A 20,889-nucleotide genomic window follows, 5' to 3' on the forward strand; every position below is an offset into this window, starting at 1 on the left:
GATTTTATCACTAAATGAACAGTTTCATTATTTTTTGAAAATTATTTTACTTTTTGTTCATTTTATTTTTTATTATATTCATTATTATACATTAAATGTTTCTTTCAATATTCGTGATCAAAAAAATTTTCCATATATTCAATAATTGATTTTGGTCTTTATTTATTTTTTATTATTAATTTTTTTGTTTCTTTTTTAGATTTTTTTCTTTATTGTTTGTTTTTTAATTAGAGAATCCACTTGTTATTCGTAATTAGCAATTTAAAAATATTTTCGCACTAATGTTGAATCAAAAATTATAATTAACACTTTAATTTTAGCAATGAAATTTAATATGAAAAAAATAAACGATCGATCTTGGCGCACGCATAAAATCCTTTTATATATATATATATAGTTATTTTCGTGTTTTGATATTTTCTTCCTCACAAACAAAATGTCAATTTTTCACTCACTATTAATAAAGTATTCAACTTTCTCTCAGATAAATTTTCACATGTATGATGACTAACTCGACGACTAAACCCAAATAAACAGAATTATTGAAGTCTTTCAAATATTCTCATATATGTTAAAGAAGTTCACTTCTCCCACTTATAATTTTTGATGTAGAAAATAATCGTGACCTCAAAAAAATAATCTTCCTGCTTACCTATAAAACTAGGTCACACACATAATCAAAATTTTAATATGTACTTCAAAAATTATATTTTCATTAATAAATAATTGTTCAAATATGTAATTAAAAAATATCTGATACATTTTTCAGTTGTACTAATAAATTGAAAAGTACTGGAAAATTTTTTCTATATACAAATAGAAAATTGAATAATGCTGAAACATTTTATTTTCTAAACTAACAAATAATTTGGTTTACTAAAAATAATCCACTCTACGTAGATTTTTTTAATATATATAAATATAAAGAAAAAGTTGTTTAATCAAACAATTATTTCGAGGTGACGATAAATCCTGACGCATAAGTGTGTCATTAAAGAAAATGCAAAAATTTGCAATCTGGAAGGAAATTTCAAAATCGAAATTCCCCGAATGACAATAGTAAAGAAGTATGTGTGTAACTATATATAAAACCGGAAAAGTGAGCAATGAAGCGAGTATCAAATACCCAAGAAAAAAAAATAAAAAAATATATATATACTCAATAAATAGCAATTCGCAATTGACTTGCACGCATAGTTTTTTTATTCTCTTCTTTTTTCATCATATGTGCCTTTCCTCTTCTTCCTTTCTCCATCTCTCTTGTTTTCTCGCTATTTCGTCTCTTTTCCTCTCTTTGCAACATCAACTTACTCGTGCTGACTACCGATGGTTTTGAGAACAGTTACGTGGGAGTCTGGGTCACGAGGCGTGGCTTGTATGGGACACAACGACCACTGTCCCATAGATCCACAGTCCCATTGGCCAAGAAACACTGCCGAGGCACGGCTAGAATAATTATGTAATCCTCAATATGCCTTGGTGAATGCAGAGGGTGACGACAGCGGAGAACCAAAGAATCACTTCATGATCCTTGCGCCTTGTCAGCAATGAAAACGAAGAGTGTCGTAATTCTTCTATGCAGTCATTGAATTCTTCTTCTTCATTCTGCTTGTGTTTTCAGTGCCAAATCATTTCTTCTTTATTTGCATTCAAGTTTTACTCGTTTTTTTTCTCTCTCTTTTCTTTTCAGAAAATTCTTGTACTTTTATTGCAAAAATTTCTATTTTTTTAGGCTTTTTTAAAACTCTTTTTTTTCTATTTTTATTTGAATTTTAATTTTATTTCAGTTTTATTTTTTGAAGATAAAGGATTTTTCTTCTCCAATGTCTTCTTACACGTACAAAGCTGTCGGATTTTCAAAATTCAAAATGGCGGCTCCAATATGGCGGACAAATTTTGTAAAAATTGATGGATTTACTTCAAACTTGGTATCTAGGGGTTTTTTGGGTCGTTGATTACGAATCTGAAGTTAGATTTTCAAAATTTAAAATGGCGGCTCCAATATGGCGGACGAATTTTGTAAAAATTGGTGGATTTACTTCAAACTTGGTATCTAGGGGTTTTTTGGGTCGCTGATTACGAATCTGAAGTTAGATTTTCAAAACTAGAAATGGAAATTCTTATATACATACGTAAGGTATTCACGTCTTTTTATGGTAGCGCACTCTTTTGTCCTCAAAGGATCTGTGTAATGGTTTTCTTTTCAAATTGGTGCCTCCAGGTACAATATCCCTTTTCAGCATCCAACAGTAGTCGGCCATCATATTTACATCCCATCTTCCTTGATAACGACGTTCAAATTCTTTCAGATCTTGATGGAATCGTTCTCCTTGTTCTTCACTGTAATCTCCCAAATTTTCAGGGAATTGATCCCGATGCGAGTCTAAGTAATTGAACTTTATGCTCATTAAGCATCCTAACTTACCAAAGTTTTTAATCATATCACTAACTATTTGCTCCCAATTTTCACTCTTGTGATTACCCAGAAAATTTTCGACAACTGCTTTGAAACTAAGCCATGCGGCTTTCTCCTTTTTTTCATCTTGGTGATAAATTGCTCAACTTTTAACAATTTGCGAATTCGTGGTCCGTCGAAAACCCCTTTTTTTAGTTTCGCATCAGAGATATCTGGAAACTTTTGTTCCAGGTATTTGAAACAGTTTCCTTTTTTATCTAAGGCTTTGACCATAGAACAAACACTTTTTTTTTGTGGGGCTGTGTAATTTAGGCATATTGAACCCCCTCTCGCCCCTGCGTGGTAGGTTTTTTATTGTTTAAAAATTAAATTTCCATGGACCGTGATAGTTTTATTTTTAAAATAATCTCTATTTTTAGCATATATATATATATATATATATATATATATATATATATATATATATATATATATATATATATTCATTGGCAAGCCTAATGCCCCAGTAACGGTTTTTTTTTGGATAATTTTTTTTTGTACCACATGGACCGTTATTTATGAATAAATTTTCCATCTTAAGAAAAAAGATGAATTAGCAATTCAAAATAATTAGATATGTCAATGTGAAAAAGAAACGGGACCGTGTGCGCGCGCGTTTCAAGACGAAAGAAAAGACGTTAATTTCAAGAATCGTTAAAGAGAGGCGACGATATAATATAATATGTTGTGCGGTATGTCAGCGCCGCCGCGCCGCACGAACAATAATATTGGACAAGTAAAGTTTTATGACTCGTTGGGGTATACCGCGCTGCTTGCGAGCACAAGACAAAATGATGAACGGTTATATACACAACGATGACTTTTTGACCTAAATTCATCGCATTTAATGATTGTTAAGGTATTGTGCCGACATTGACGACGCTATGGGGCATTACACGAGATATAGAGGCCTTGACCATCGTTCGTTGTCGATAATACCATTATATTGCGTTACAGTATATTATATATTGTAGTATATATAATATATATATGTAGTAGTGTTCTTGACCGATCGAGAACGAGAGAAAGACTATCTACCTACTATGCTACTCGCGCCTTTCTGGGACTATTATGTCGGCCGTCGTCGTCGTCCCCAGCTGTGTGATTCGACTTCTATTCGCACCTTTCTATCGCGCGTATTTGCGCTATCATTCTTGGAACGTCGCTATAAAATACCGACTCGCATTTTAATACCGGCATAAATGTATACCTGGCACTAGTAAATAATGATTATACTTGCGGCTTCTTGGCAACAACTCTTGCTGACAATATTGTCTTTTTTATCACTATATGCTATATGTATATATATATATATTTGAAGAAAATTTATTTTCCTTAAGATTCTATTGCTTTAAAGATTTACTTTGTTTACGCACTTTATTTGATTAAAAAGTTTCTTTTTCTTTTTGATAATATCACAGTCTCGGTTTATTTTAAAACATTCTGAAATTTGTTCCTTAAGTATTTTTATAATAATAATTCTTTTTTTATAATGCAAGTGAAAAATCTGCATAACACTTTTGGTATTATTATTACTTAATTTAAATAATTATTTGCTTTAAAATTTATTAGCTGCTAAAGTGAAATACTTTTAAGTTCATTTAATTAAAAAAATTGAATAAAAATAAAGCGCAACAATGAAGAAAGAAACAAAACAATTGAAATATAATTAAATATGAAGTATTAGTAAAGAAGAAATAAAGACAAGAAATGAAAAAAATATGTTTCTTCATTGTTTCTCTTTCTTCACTGTTGTTTCGTTTTTTTCTCTATTATTCTATGAAATAAAAATGCAACTAATTTCTGCATTGTTTTTATTCTATAAAATATAGAAAATACAACACTGAAAAAAGTTTCCAAATACAACAAATAGAATAAACAGAAAAACGTTAATGAAAGAAAAGTAAAAAACAAAGAAATATAATTTTTTAAAAAGTAACTATTTCTTGTATTTCGTCATTTTCTTCATTTTCTTTACACTTTTTCAACAGTGAAGAAAGAGGCAAATTATAAGAAATAGAATAATAAAATTTCATTAAAGAAGCAAAAAAGAAGAAATTGAATAAAAACAAACATTAGTGGAGAAAGAAGAAAAAAAGAAATAGAGTAACAAAGAAAAAACAGTAAGATATAAAGTCAAAAAAAGAAGAAATAGTAAAGAATAAACAGCTTTTTTACATATATAAAGAAAAGTAACAACGGGGAGAAATAGAAGAAAACAAAAGCAACAATAAAAAAACAAAAAGGAATAAAGAGGATGTAACAGTTAAGAAGAAGTAAAAAACTGGACTTAAACTAAAAGAAATATATTGGTTTATTGCTGTTTCATTTTTTTTTTTTTTTTTTTTTTTTTTTTTTTTTTTTTTTTTTTTGAATAAAAAAGCAACAGTGAAGAAAGTTGCAAAAAGAAATATATGACTGGACTTAAACTAAAAAATATATTTCTTCATTAGTCTTGTATATTTATTTAAGAAATAACAGTGAAGAAAGATGAAAAACAAAAGAAAATGAATAAAAAAAGGAACAGTATACAGAAAAAATATAGAGATACACCAGAACTGAAAAATATATTTCTTTATCAGTCACGCATATTTCTTCAAAAAATAACAGTGAAGAAAGCTTAAACAAATTGTAAATTCAGATGTTCATTACTATGAACATTGTGCTTCCTCTTTACGATCAGCAAAAAAATTTGCTTCCTCGTGGAGAAAGGATTAACATTGAAATAAACATACAAAAATAATATAATAATATAAACATTTGAGTATACCTATACATTTGAGTTAAATTTAAAGAATTAATAGAAGTTAAAAAATCAAAAATTCATATTTTAACCGAAATTTCTAAATATTAATGAAAAATACTATATAATTTATAATTATATCGATTCGTTTTAATGTTAGGAACACAATTATTTTATATTTAAACTTGAGTTTAAATAAATACAAAATTTTTCAGCTAAAATGTGTATTTTTCTATTTTTTAACTCTCATTAATTTATTAAATTTACCTCAAATGTAAATTTTATATATACCAATCAATTCGTTTTCATGTAAGGAATACAATTATTTCATCTATAAACTTAAATTTAAATAATCACAAAATTTTATAGCCAAAAAGTGAATTTTTGATTTTTTAACTTTCATTAATTCTTTAAATTTAAATTAAAACTTTACTTTATATATACCGATCGATTTGTCTTGACCTAAGGAATACGATTTTATTATATATAACCTTAAAATTTTCTATTTAAAAATTTTTTCGATTAAAAAAAAATTGTTGGAAAAAAACGATAAAATTTTTTTTTTGGGTATTTTTTAAAATCCTTTGGTCAGATTTGAAATATTAATATGATAAATGAGCCTACCAAATTTTATCTAAATCCATTAAAACCTGTTAAAGTTATCTTCTAAACAAAAAAGGGATCCACACACACACACATACATCCAGACAATTGATCAGGATCTCATATAACATGTTTCTATATAGAGAAAAATTTGTTTCCGACACTTTAAAAATTTTTATAAACGAAAGGACTACAAAGCTTCCTTCAGGGTGTCGATTATGTAATTTGATTTGACGTCAAAATCAAATTTATTTTAACGTAAATGTCAAATTTAATTCAAAAAATTCATTGTTTTATTTAACTTAGTCGTTAAATTAAAATTTAATGATTTATTTCAATTTAACGTCGCATGCAAATTTATTTTATCATCGCATTTATTTATTTTTTGATATCAATTTGACGTATTGCAATCAAAAAATAAATTTGAATGCGACGTTAAATTGAAATAAAAAATTAAATTTTAATTTAAGGGTATGTGGGCAAAGGACGTTTTTTTGTGGTTTAAAACTTACTCTGAAATAAAAAATGATTTTGGGTTAAAATTTTGGAGAAATGATTTTGTTTGGTACAAGGAATCTTGCTGTTCTACTCATTTACTATAACTTAACGCAAAAATAATTAAAATAAAGCAATAAATAGTAAAATAATGTATTATATCATAGTTCATTCAGCGGCCACTCGCTCGAATTGGCGTTGTTCACTGGAGCACTGACACACTCAAGTAACGTTTCTGTATGCGCCGCCATCTTTGTTTTCATTTTCGTTTAAAAATGCCACTTTTTAAACTTCATTTTTTAATAATTTTACTCAAAATTATATATTTTTCGGAGAACAGCGAAATTCATTGTACCCTAATGTATCATCCCTCAAAATTTTAGACAAAAATCTTTTCTCATTTTAGAGTGAAACGTATACTAACAAAACACATTTTCTCATACTAGGTCACGTGGGAGGTTCCCACATAACCTTAACGTCGAAGTTAAATAAAACAATGAATTTGTTGAATTAAATTTGACATTGACGTTAAAATGAATTTGATTTTGATGTCAAATCAAATTACATAATCGACACCCAGGAGGAAGCAAAATTAAAAGAAAATGAATAAAAAGAATGTAAGAGTATACAGAAGAAAAATACAGCTGAACAAGAACTAATAAAATAATTTTATTCATTATTCTAATATATTTCTTCAAAAAATAACAGTGAAGAAAGATGGAAAATAAAATAAATAAAAAGTAATAGCAATAGTATACAGAAGAAATATAGGGCTACACCAGAACTAAAAAATATATTTCTTTATCAGTCATATATTTCTTCAAAAAATAACAGTGAAGAAAGATGAAAAAGAAAATGAATAAAAAGTAAGTAATAGTATACGGATAAAATATAGGACTGCATCAGAACTCAAAAAATATATTTCTTCAACAATCATACACTGAGAAAAATAATAATGTAATGTTAATAAAATAATTTGGTGGAGCACTTTTAGTTAAGATTAGAAAAATTTAGTTGACATAACAGTAACGAAAGAAGCAATCAATCGAGAAATTTAGTTGGCTGTACCAAAAATTTCGTTCAAGCTTTTGCGTCTGTTAACTGAATAATTTGGTTCTCCAAACCAAACCGTCTGAATGCTCAATTGCGCATGCGCTGTTCTCGTAAATATGTCACACGTTAACCATGCTTCGCTCTTCGTGTCGTCCAGTTTTATTCAAGTGTTTTCGGGATTTTTATGTGTTTCAGAAATTCGGTAAAAAAGTGTGTGTAGTGATGCATATCGAACAGAGAGAATAAAGCTTGTTAAAAGAACGGAAGTTTTTCTCCAGCCTGTATACTTTATGAAAATAATTTACACTCACATTGTCACTAGGATTCTTAGTGTAGTGGTCAGCGTTCTTGATTTGCGTTGCGTAGTCTGAGGGTTCGATCCCCAGCAGTGTTAGGTTTTTCCGCAATAGAAATTAATTTAAGTAGACATAGGGTAATAAAAGAGGATAACAAAAGTGATAAAATTAAGTCAAAAATAAAAAATATAAGTGTGAGCCAAAAAATAATTTGGTTGAGAAAAGAACAAAATTTTTTTCATTTAACTAAATTTTTTGTTTGCTTAAAAACAATAAGTTAGTTGTGCAAAACAAAAAATTTGGTAGACCGAACAAAATGATTCAACGAAAAAATTTAGTAGCCCGAACCAAACGGATTAGTTGCACATATATCAAATAAAAAATTTGGTTTGGAGAACCAAACTTCAGTAGATGATACCAAACAGTTTCCTCAGTGTATTTTGCTTCAAAAAAGAACAGTGAAGAAAGTTGGAAAATAAAATAAAATGAATAAAAATAAACAACGTTAAAGAAGGAGAAAAAAGAAAATATATAAATAAATAAAAGCAACAATGAAGAAAGAAGACATGTTATCTACAATTTTGTATTATTATTAATTAATTTTAAAAATAGAGCTTCAAAAATCAATTTTTTTTTTGTTACTCATTATTCTAGCACGAAAATTTATTAACATTAAATTTGACTTTTTCTGTAAAAAAAATATAATTCAACTATTTCAAATTTTTAATACTTTAAGTTTCATTAGCTTTAGAATAAAAAACATTAATTAACTTCAAATAGGTACTGCAGAAGATTAATTTAACTTTTTTCTTTAAATAGATTGGTCCAATTGAAATTTTTTTTCAATGGAAATCGAAGCCTCTTGTGAAGAATTATGGAAACACACTGAAAAGGCAAATATTTTCTTGCAAAGTATATTGTATATGCAATCGAGTGAAAAAAGTTGAAACCTTTGTCATCCAAAGGCACGTGCAGTTGTGCCAACCTTGTAATTTGAGGAGGGTCCGACACAGAACCCAAAGTTTGGGACGAAAATGAGGGTTGCGGTAGTGAAAAAAAAAAAGAGGAGATAGAAAAAACAGCGAAAAGGTGGGTACAGTATGATTTCGGACCAGACTGACGACGAATACGACGCAAGATGCTGATGATGAAACCGGGTGGGTCCAGTACAGGATGCGGCAATTTTTTGCTCCTGCGATCGTACTTTTTTTTTACTTGTATTTCTCTTTCGGAAATGCATAACGGTATCTTCGTCTATAGATCTCTTCAGATAGACATAGAGATGGGTGAGGGGGGGGGGGGGGAAACGAGAAATTTTTTTTAGTCTGAAAGCTGGTTTCTAAATTCACTGAATTTTTTTCCTTTTTTTGGTGCCAATAATAAAATATAAATTTTTTTCAAAAAATGCATTTGTATAAAAAAATTATTTAAATAAAAGATACCAAAAACGAGTATCAAAAAAAAAATATATATATATAAAAAACAAAATCGATAGAAGTATTAAAAAAAAGTACAAAAAAGGGTAACAAAAGAAATATCAAAAAACAGTATAAGAGATCTTATTAATCTCGTGGAAAAAGAAGTTAAAAAAATTAATTAGTGAAGAAATAATTTTTTTTTTACGATGATATTGAAGTATAATTTCTTCAGCAAAGCTCTCGGGTGAAGGACCGCTCTTGAATCATTCCGCGTCTCAGCTGAGGGACCGGCCAAGTCAGCTGACTGATTCTTGTCCGCGAGGGTCAAGTATCCCTCCCACTCTTACCTCTTTCTTTTCGCCTTGACTCTCCTTAGCCACTCACTGACTCTTTCCTCTTTCTCTCTGTTTCTTCAGTATCAAAGTCAATAGCAAATCTCACAAGATATTTCCAATTTTATCCGAATCCGGTTTTTGTTATATTCTCCTCCAAAAGACTCGAGAACAGAATTAGAATTTGCGATGAGAATGAGTATTTAAATAAATAAGCAAATATATAAGTTGAAAATTAAAAAAAAAAAAAAAATAATGAACTAATAAACAAAGTAATTCATCTTTTAAATATTCTTTCTTTTTTTAAAGAAAAAAAAAATCTTATCACAAAATCAAAATTTGAAATAAATAACTCGTTTCAGAACATTTAATTTTCTTTATTCCTCAATGGAAAATTCGGTTATTGAAGAAAAGAACAAAAAAACGTTTTTTCTTCTTTTTCTCAGAGTTAATGGAAACGAAAAGCTTTTAGTTTTGCATTTAATATATTCTGACGTATATAGAGAGAAGACACGTTCGATACCCCCCCTCCCTCCCTCCCCCCCCGACTTGCTGTTTACAAATAGAGCCATGAATGCACTCATAGGTGAGTGCTATAGATGAAGAAAAGAAGAGTGCCATTGCCAAGAGCAGTATATACTCAAACCATATATGACGACAGACAAACGTATAACTGTAGACTCTTGTGCAATATTATTTCAGTTTTTTAAAACTTTTGCAAGGAACTAATATGTTTTAAGAATTCCCACACACACAAATACTCTAAACCATCATAATTTCTTCACCGAAGAAACGGATTCTCTAACGCCGTTATCAAATCTCGCATTAATTTATTCCTAGGACTTTGCTTTCTAACTTATTCAAGAATGTGGTCCTTTCAAACGACTCTCATTTGATTGTTTCCTTTTTTTCTGATGACAATCAAAGAGCGTTAAAAATTGTCTAAAAGAAATGATTCAGTATCAAAAGAAGAGTTATATGTTTGAATTTAAAAATTAATTTTCTTTTCAATTATTATTATTGTTTATTTATTTTTCTGTGTTTATTAGAATTGAGTTTCGTAGAATTTTTTTTTTTTTTTAATTTTGCAACTTTTAAGTTTGAATTAAACAAGCAATGGAAACAAAAGTTATTCCAACACTATATATTTTCGTATATTTAAGTAAAAAATAATTTTCAAAAAAAGTTTTTGCAGTGCAATTGGAAAAAAATCAATTTTTAACATTTTGGAACAATTAAAAGTTGTATATAAATAAAAATTATAATTTTCTGACATTAGAAAACTTTTTTTTTTACTGTTCGTCCAATTCATTTTTAAAATTTAATGGCTTCAAATTTCTATTTATTGTAAGATTAACTTTTTTTCAAAATTTACTCTGTCTCTCTCTCTCTCTCTCTACAAAATAAATAATAAACTGTTTTATAATCTAGAAAATAAAATGTGATAGAAAAATTTGCATGTAAAAGATAAATTTTTTCAAAATTTATACGAAATTCATTTTTTTTCTTTTTCTATCCTTAAATACAAAATGCAAATAAAAATTCTTAATTGTTCTCTTCGAGTAAAACGATGTTAAAAATTTGAAAATTGCCAAAGAATTCCATCACTGATCCATCCAAATATTTCATATTTATATATACTACATTCATATATTATTATATCTATATATATATTCAGTTGGTAAATCGCGATCGCTAAACGTCCACCTTGAAAAATTCTCAAGGTGAGAGAAACTCAAGATTAAATGGTGTATCGCAAATATCTTGACGTAACGAGGTGTGCCCATTGATGCCCGAAGGTTTAGTTGTTGGAAAGTTGTAAAAGAAGAAATAATAAAAGCTTACACCTTATGCAATATGGCGTAACAGATGACGCGAGGTTGACTTTCTCGCGTCATTAAACACAAGTCAGCTGACCCGATCGCGATTACGATTTATCTTAAGGTCATATATCCGTGTGTCCCGGAAAGGGGACAGGCGAGCTAAACTCGACATAGAAGAAGAAAAGAAGAAGGAGAAGAAAAAGAAGAAGAATCGGTAGGCGATACGGGAGCGAGGGTGGTTGCGGAGGGTTCGGTGGGACGTGATGCAGAGGAGGTTGGATATGGAGGGACAGGGGGACCAGGGGAGGGAAGTTCGTATCGCGAATGGCGATGCCAGAGTCAATGTCCTTAGCGCTCGCACTGGGTCACGGCGAGTTGCGGCCAACGACCCAAGCTCCTCTTTACTTTGCACAGAAACTCTCTTGCGCCTTGTGTATACTGGGTGCCCCGCGAATCCGATAGACCTTTACTCCACCTTTTCTGACTTCTTCTTCTTCTTCTTCTTCTTCGTCGTCGTCGTCGTCGTCATCGTCCTCCTCATCTTCTTCTTTTTTTTCTTGGTCCAAAATTAACTCTCTTTATCTTCTAAATCACCATTCCTGAAAAGAATTTTGCTCTAAGGCATTAGTTTCGCGTTTGCTTCCTGGAGTTATACCAACAGTAAATTCTCTCCCACATTCTCTACCTTCTCGACAAGATCTCAAGACAAGACCACTCACGTCCATTTATTTCCTTTCTTTTCTTTTTATTATTATTATTTATCCGATTTCATTTATATATATATATATATATATATATATTTCCCTCTTACCGTCTCTTCTTTTCGGTTCTTTCCATTTATAATGATGAAGGCAGGAGCTATTCAAAAGAAGAACCAAATAATAATTTAAAAAAAATTAAGGAGAATATTATGTAACATATTCCAACAAAGGATAAATGATAAGAAATAATGATATATTTTTAAGATCAATATCTTCATTTAATTTTCAAAGTGATAAGAATGTGAGAAACCTGTTTGAAAAATTGTAAATGATGGTTTTAGTAAGAAAACAAAACAAAAAAACAGAGGATTCTTTTACTTAAATTATCGAAATTTCAGTCAGACGCCGTGTATATAAAAGGAGGGGGGGCACATGATCGCAAGTGCAAAAGACCATCCTTCCCGACTCACGGAGCAACTAAAGATCTTGTTTCGCCTCCTGATGCCTCCTTCTGAAAAAAGTGTAGCTCCTCTACCTTGCTATTACTTCATCATTGACATTCCTTGATTGCAGGTACGCTTTATTTGGTAAATTAAAATTGCAGCCATTCCCCGTACAACTTGAAATAATTTTACAAAAACCACCATCGTCAGAATTAATGATGATTCATTCCACCCACAATATATTTATTATTTCTAGTTTGAAATTAAACACACACATTTTTTCATTATATGCAATTATATAATATATACTTATGTAAGAACTTTGCATCAAAATTAAAAGGATTGCTTCATTTTATAAATATTAAAAAGAAAAGAATATAAATATTTATTATATTCATTATAATGATTGGGAGTAAACTTCAAAAATCTATAATGTAATATATATATACACTTCTCTTTACGAGAAAATCTTCTTATATCATTGCCTTATATACCCAGTGTTCTGACGGTACAGAATTTCTGACGTTCACTTTACGGCTGTAAATTGTACATACATTCACCTTAAGTCCGTTGCAGCTATGAAATGACTTTTGGTAAAGTGCATTTTACAAAGAAACAAAAATTAGGAATACTAAAAAGAAGCAGAAAAAATTAAAAATATAATTTATACTGAAAGCATCAAATGAAGAAAGAAACAAAAAGAAGAAATTGAATAATAGAGAAACAGTAATGATATAGAGATAAAAAATGCAAGAAAACATCTTTTTCCGACATAAAGAAAAATAGTAATGAGGAAAGAAAAAATGGAAAAACGAATAACGATGATTTCTTCTCTCTGTTTCTCTTTCTTCACTGTTGTTTTTTTATTCTATACTCTCTAAATTTCAATTAGTGAAAATTCGTTCACTAATATAAATTTGTGAACGAAATCTTACTACTTCAAATTTAGAGAATATAGTATAGAACGATAAAGAAGCATCTTTATTTACTATTTTTATTCTATATAGAAGAAAAAAAAACAAAAAATGAAGGAAAATGCGAATTACTAGAAATAGAGTAAACTAGGAAACATTGAAGAATGTAGTAAAAAAAGAGGGAAATATAATTTTTAAAAGTAACATTGAAAAAAGAAACAAAGAAGAAAAAATTTAATAAAAAATTAGCAGTGAAGAAAGAAGCAAAATGAAAAAAAAGAATAAAACAGAAACAACACTGAAGAAAGATGAAAATGGAAGAAATTAATTAAAAGTAAATAACTCGGAAGAAGGTGGTGAGAAAGATGATATATCTAAACAGAAAGAAACAATGAAGAAATAATAAATGTTTGTATTTGTACTTTGTTTATTACATAATTAATTCTTAGTCAAAAATTACTACTACTAGTATAGAAGAAAACTGGTAATTCATTCATTGAAGCTAATATTTTAATTAGTAAATATTATAGAATAAAGGAAATGGAATAAAAGAAACACTGAAGAAAAAAAAATATATATATCGGAACAAAAAACAATAAACAATATGGTAAAAACTTAAAGAAAAACAAACAGTGGAAAGGAGGAAAAAGAAGATTTGGCTATATAAAAATGACTTATAATGGAGGAAGAATTAGAATGAGAAAGAGACAGCAGTGAAGAAAAATGGTAAATGGAAGAAGAAGAAGAATAAAAGAAAATAAAGCTGAAGAAAGGAGACATAATATAAAACTAAACAAAATGTATAAGAATGAAGAAATAGAATAAAAAGAAACGTTGAAGAAATTAGAAAAAGATAACCTAAAAATTAACTATTGACGTCGTACTGATACCAGTACGGAGCTTGTAATGTACTCTGGCATTTTCTGGTAGGGTATATAAGTAAACAAAAAGCAACAATAAAGAAAGAAAAAATATAATAAGAATGAAACAACAGTGAAGAAAGATGTAAAAGAAGATATATCACTAAACCTTTTCTTTATTTCATACTTTGTTTCACTATTTTTAATACTTCAGTATACTTATTGTACTGAAGGTCATTTTTCTTGTAAGCCCATAAATAAATAAACAAATAGGTGACTGAAGAATTAGGTAAACGTAAAAGAAGAAATAAGAAAAAAGAGAAGTACACAAAACGAAAAAAAAAACTAAATGAATTCCTAAAGCTAAAGACTTTATTTCCCTCGAGATAGAGAAAGAGAGATTGAAAGAAGAAGCTATTTGACTGGACGTTAGATTTACAGAGATGGTTAATCGCATTTTCGTATGGCTCAAGGATCCGTAAGTCGATTTGAAAGGTGCTTTGACGGCGAGCAGACAAGTTAGTCGTAAATTTCTTTTGCCGTTGGTATTCGTTTGTCATACAGGATTAAATCGAAAATCGCTGCGGCACACACACGACGTGAGTATTTCACGAAAATGTCCCTCAAAGTTGTCTTTTGCCTAAATAAAAATAAACTAAAAAAAAAAAAAAAATAGTATCACATGGTTCTTCTTCTAATTGTTATTCACTACTTATCCAAATCTACATTTATCAACACAGACTCCATTTACATTAAAAAAAATATATACTTATATGCGCCACTGGTCAAAAACCATCAATCTAATGTTAAATCTTTCTTTTTTCTACAATATATTCTTATCAAAATAATTTTTTTTTTTACCGATATTCTAATTTCTTTGTCGTAAACGAGAAATTATTTTTGTTTATTTTATGAATATGAAGAAATAAGAGATTATGAAAAGCAATGATTGCTTTTTTTTGTGTTTTCGCCCCTAATGTAATATCAAATCTCAACAAATCAAGAATTTAAAGAGGGAGGGGGGGTTTATTTTTTATAAAGTTTATCAATTTAAAATGGTAAAATATCGATTGAAAGCATGAAATTGTTTTTTATCAGTAAAGGTGTAAAAATTGAAAATATAATCTGAATGATTTGGTTTGTTATTCGAGTCAAATGAATTTATTCCTATTGGCAAAGACAACGTTAAAGATTTTTTCGACTGAGCAATTTTGTATACACTTAGTGGTGAACTCTTGTGTCTGATATAGATAAGCTTCGTCATATATAATGAAGTGTTGGTTACGTTTTGTTACTCTCTTATACAATTTCCCTTTCTTACAAAATGAATGCGAGAAAATTTTTCTCCCCATATTAAAAATCAATATTCCACGTCTTTTCAATTTACACGTATTTTCCATTTTTATTCAATTTCTTTTTCTATATACAAGAAAATTAGCCCTCAAATGTTCCAGTAAAAAAAAATTGTATTTATCACGTTTTGTACAAATAAAATAAAATGTCAAATTACACCCACTATGAATAAAATCAATGAGAATTTTAATTATTGACGAGCATCAGTCATAATTTAGAAACATGTTTGACAATTCTATGTAACTTGAAAACCCATAAAATCTACCCGATGACAAATCATTGAGAGTGTTTCATTTCAATTAAGTATAAATAATCTAAGTATAAAATCTTTGCGACCTTTATATATACGGAGATCAAGTCACATAACCAGTCTATTGCATCCATTAATATGTCTTCAATTGGCCGATTGATATGCAAAAGATTTTTCCGATTGGCTAATTTTTTGTATAATGCCCTTGTACAATGGGCCTACGTCTTTTATTCAATTTATTTCAATTTTATTCAACGCTTTTTATTTTTTTAAGATATTAACAAAATTATTATATCGTAGTCATTATTATTATAATCTTTGTATATTATTTGTTTATTGAGAAAGGGATAAATGTATTTATAATAAAAATAAGAATTCTTTAAATAGAAGAAGAAGAAGAAGAAGAAGAAGAAGAAGAAGAAGAAGAAGAAGAGAGAGAGATGAAAAAGATAAGGTTTCACAGTTATACGAAAAGGCAAAAAATATAACTCTAGGGAAACTAGTACAGGTTCAAGTTTGCGTATTTGGGACACGGAACAGGAAAAGATCATTCGAGCAAATGGGAGGGAAAATCAGATTTGCGGTGAGCGGGATGCGACCTGAGCTAAACTCATGGTATCTGACTAGAATGAGAGAGGGTGGGAGGTGGAGAAGGGGTAAAAGAGGAAGAGAATGGAGAACTGCTGGACCGAAATTGTACCGCAACCAGGCCACATTCAAAACCGTTATATCCTTGTTCTGCGTTCTCATGTCGCAATCGAAGGCCCATTTTTTAAAGGGCTCTTGTCTCTTGTTCAAATTGACACATGACAATTTTTACATTTTTCTTCTCCTCTAGGTCTTTTTTTTAATTTATCTCTCTCTCTCTCTCTTTTTTTCTTTTTGTGTTTTTACTTCTTTGTCTACCTTCTCTCTATATTTTTTTTTTATATTCCACCACTCCCTCTTTCTTCTTCTAAATCCATCTTTTTATTCTTTCTATATATGTCTACCTTTTTATTTCATCTCTACACAATTCTTCTTATCCCTCCTTCCTTCTTTGTTTTTAAATATTTTAAACTTTTTTCTCTTCTCATCACTCTTCTTTTAATAATTTTTTTACAACTGAATATTGAGTCATTTGCTGAAATTGAATCAAAATTTTTCAAATCTAAAATGTCGGTTCTAATATATGTCGAACGAGTTTACAAAAATTGGAAGCAATAAAAATTCAGCTAATAGTAAATTCGAGATAATGAAATTCTTTCAAATAAAAATTATAACAAATTAATTTTAGAGCTTATTCATGTGTCTCATATATTCTCATCGTGAATGTTATTTTTTCATATATAATAATCAACGTCAAAAATAATTATCAACATCAAAATGAATATTTATAATAATATATCTTGGACCATAGTCAAAAATGCGGAATGAATGATTTTTTTTTCATTTAATTCGAACGAGTGAGAGAGGTAAAAGCATTTATGTTGATCAAAAGTTCAAGATCCTTTCATCCGACTTGAGCGTCAGTTTGGTTGAAGTGGAGGAATGAAATCCCCCCCCCCACTTTCTGAGGTTTCGTACCGCAGTCACTACTATGTTCATTCCTCGGGCCTTATCGTTGAATAAGGAAGTTGAACTTCCCGATTCTCGTATCTCTGCGCGATACACAAAGACGCTGCACAGACAGTACTTGCTTGATAGTACGTATAGTTTCTCTCCTCGCGCACAAACCGGCTTTATGTCAGGGAATAAAGATGCACCTGCTTTTTTCCCTCGGACTGAGATATCGAAGAACTGTATCCATATTCTTCAGTGCGTGACGGAAACTCACAGAGAGTATATATATATAGTATTCATTGAAGATTGAAAATTCTTTATGATCCTTTAAAAACATATCATATTTTATATATATATTGAACGGTGAATATATTATGTATTTGCAATTAAATTTCTTTAAATTACAACATAAAATATGAATGATAAAATCAATTCTCGTTATGCAAATTATTATTATTTATAAAGTGATTTAATTATAGATTATATATTGTTTTTATTACTTCACTAATAAAAACAATGATTATTTCTCTTTTTTTTTAAGAAATTATAAGAAATGACAAATAATTTTTAATTAGGTATTTAATTTGTATTCTTTTAAAATAATATCAATAGAGACGTGAGTGTAAATAGATTGGGATGAAAAAAAATTGAAAGATAAGTATGCATCGAGGGAAGACAAATTCCTAAATAAAAAGACACGTGCTTGAGAGCCGGAAAAAGAAGAAGAAGAAGAAGGTAACGCGACGTGTTGTACTTTCACTTCCTTTCCCCCTCGGTCGCATAGACTACTTTTCCTTTCAGGCCCTTCTTGACTGGGTGCCGACGATGCCCATCTTGAATTAAAAATTCTCTACTAGACTTCACGCCTGTACGATCCTTCACTTCATTTTCTATTTTATCGCAGCCTATCCGTCAATCCAAACGTCATCTAACAACTCGCGAGTGGAAATAGGGATTGCTCAAGTTGATCGTAAAAGTGACTCGAGTGCAAGAGAGAAGAATGAGAATGAAGAAAGAGAAGGAAAAAACGATTGAAGAAGAAAACGAAGGAAAAATGAAGAAAAACCGCGTGAAGAAGAAATTGAAGAGATGAGAAAAAAAGTTGAAGAAAAATATATCAAGAAAAGAAGAACATATAATTCGGAGAAAATTATTTTAAATGATTAAAATAAAAATATAAGAATGCATGAAGAAGAATAATTTAGAAAACAAGACAAAAGTGAAGATAAAACAAAAAATCATGTGAAAACACAATACAAATAATATTTACTTTACAATAAAAGAAATAAAAATTACAAAAATGAAGTTGTAGATCACAAAAGAACATTTTAAATGAAGAAAAAAAATTGAAAATAATTAGAAGAAATAAGGAAAACACAATCAAATTTTAGTTGGCACAACCAAATTTTGCGGTTAAGACAACAAAATTCATTTGTTTACCCAATGTGGTTGTGTAAACAAAATTTTGGTTGTGACAACTATACAGAAAAAAAACTGAACTCAGAATGAGTCGTGTAGGCGGCTCATTTTGATGTGCAACAAAAAAAAAAAAAATCCAAAAGTCACAAACATAACCTAAAATTTTGTGCCTCTAAGGTCCCTTTTCTCGTGGAGTGTCATATATTCTTTATTAGATCAAAAGATTCGTATATGAAAAAACTTTATGAAGCAGATCTCCAAGTTCTTTATCACTGAGAAAAATAATTTCGTAATAATAAGAAAATAATTTAGTTGAGCTTTTTTAGTTGGCGTTACTAAAATATGGTTGTCACAACAGAATAGAAAGTGGCAATAAATCGGGAAGTTTTGTTGGCTCTACCAAAAAATATATTTGAAGCTTTCATGTTTACGAACTAAATAGTTTGGTTCCCAGTACTAAATAGCTGACATGCTGTATTGCGCACGCGCTCTTCTCGTAAATATGGCGTCGCTTCCCATTCACGGGATGTCAACATTAACCATATGTCGTTCGCGTCGTGAAGTTTCAGTGTTGAAGTTTTTATGTTTTTCAGACATTTTTTAAAAAAAAAAGTTTGTGTAGTGAAAATAAATAAATAAAACTTTTTACAAGAACGAAAGTTTTTTTCCAGCTTTTATACATTGTGAAAATGATTTAATCTCAAATTGTTAGTAGGATTCGTAGAGTAGTGGTCAGCGTTCTCGACTAGCGTTGCGTAGTCTGAGGGTTCGAGCCCCAGCAGTGTTAGGTTTTTTCCGCGATAGAAATTAATTTAAGTAGGCATAGGTAGGTTATATAAAGAGAAAAGGGTGAAACAAAAAAATAAGTTGGTTGAGAAAACAAAAAAAAATTTTCATTTAACTAAATTTTTTGTTTGCTTAAAAACAATAAGTTAGTTTTGCAAAACAAAAAATTTGGTAGACCGAACAAAATGATTCAACGAAAAAATTTAGTAGCCCGAACCAAACGGATTAGTTGCACATATATCAAATAAAAAATTTGGTAGAGAGAACCAAACTTTGGTAGATGATACTAAACATTTTTCTCAGTGTAATGTTGCTATTTTTGTTTCTGGCATCATTTTTTTAATTTTTATATTTCTAGGGTAAAAAAAACGCAATCGAAAATTTCCACTAATAAAATATAACTTCCTCTATAAGAAAGCAGTTATAAATGACACATGTAAAAGAATTATAAGAACTGAAGAAAAACAAAAGCACAATAGTAAATTAGAAAAAAGTACACAAAAGTTAGTAAATTTCTCTGAAAAAAAAAAAAAGAAGTAGAAAAACAAGAAAAATGAAGTACAAAAATAAATAAAAGTATATGCAAACATAAGAAAAAGTGGATAATAAAAATGCAAATAAATAAAAGTAGGTAAGCAAATAAATAAAAGCACGTAAATAAATAAAAGTCCATGCAATTAACAAGAGGGAAGAAGTTGCTAAAATGACAAATGCTTATGAAGAAGAAAAGAGATAAAGGAAGTGACTAAAGAAGATTCACATATACATACACATACATTGGAATGAGAAAGAAACGAAAGAGAGAAGACGGTAGACACAGTATGTATGTATATGGTGAGCAAAGCGACGAGAGATAAAGAGAAAGAAGAAAATCGCAAAAGAAGAAGAAGAAACAGTGTGTGAAGTGAAGAAGAGGAAAGATTGAGGAAGAAGTTGGTTGTACATAGAGAGAAGAGAAGAAAAGGCATTCACGAGGAGAGAGAGAGAGAGAGAAGTGGACGTATACAACTAACCGTGAGAGAGTATGTGCGTTTGTGTGAAAGGCATCAGTGAGTGAGTGAATTTGAAAAAGGGAGAGGGAAACGAATGAGTGAGAGAAGCGGGAGGGAATGATGCAGTTGTGGAGTTGTGCGTTTGCAAGGAAGGCGGAAGGAGGAACCGCGGAGGGAACCGGTCCCGGTCACTGGGCCACCAGCCGGCCGTCGAACCCGTCACACTTACCCTTCACCTCCCCTACTCACAACTTCTTCTCGTACTCAACACCCCAACAACCTTCCTCGCCACTTTTAACCATCTCTGATTTCAAGTTCCTCAAATAATGTCACACTTGATTCTATATATATATATATATATATATAAAGATGTATATAAATGTTAAATAATAATAAAACCCCGGATACAAA

At 29.8% G+C, this 20,889-nt stretch overlaps 1 protein-coding gene across 1 annotated transcript in view; it reads left to right on the forward strand.

The window, feature by feature from the left end:
- The first annotated feature begins 4,599 nt into the window (after window positions 1-4,599).
- The window catches only part of LOC127287005 (ras-related protein Rab-24-like), a 590,458-nt gene continuing 574,168 nt past the window's right edge, over window positions 4,600-20,889 (forward strand). Inside the window, exon 1 of the mRNA XM_051313690.1 lies at window positions 4,600-4,606. The gene's annotated coding sequence lies outside the window, so the exon portion shown is untranslated. The remainder of the gene's footprint in view (window positions 4,607-20,889) is intronic.

This window comes from Leptopilina boulardi, unplaced genomic scaffold, assembly GCF_019393585.1.
Source record: "Leptopilina boulardi isolate dan_hultmark-lab unplaced genomic scaffold, ZJU_Lbou_2.1 LbouV2_367, whole genome shotgun sequence".
NCBI classification, from domain to species: Eukaryota; Metazoa; Arthropoda; class Insecta; order Hymenoptera; family Figitidae; genus Leptopilina; species Leptopilina boulardi.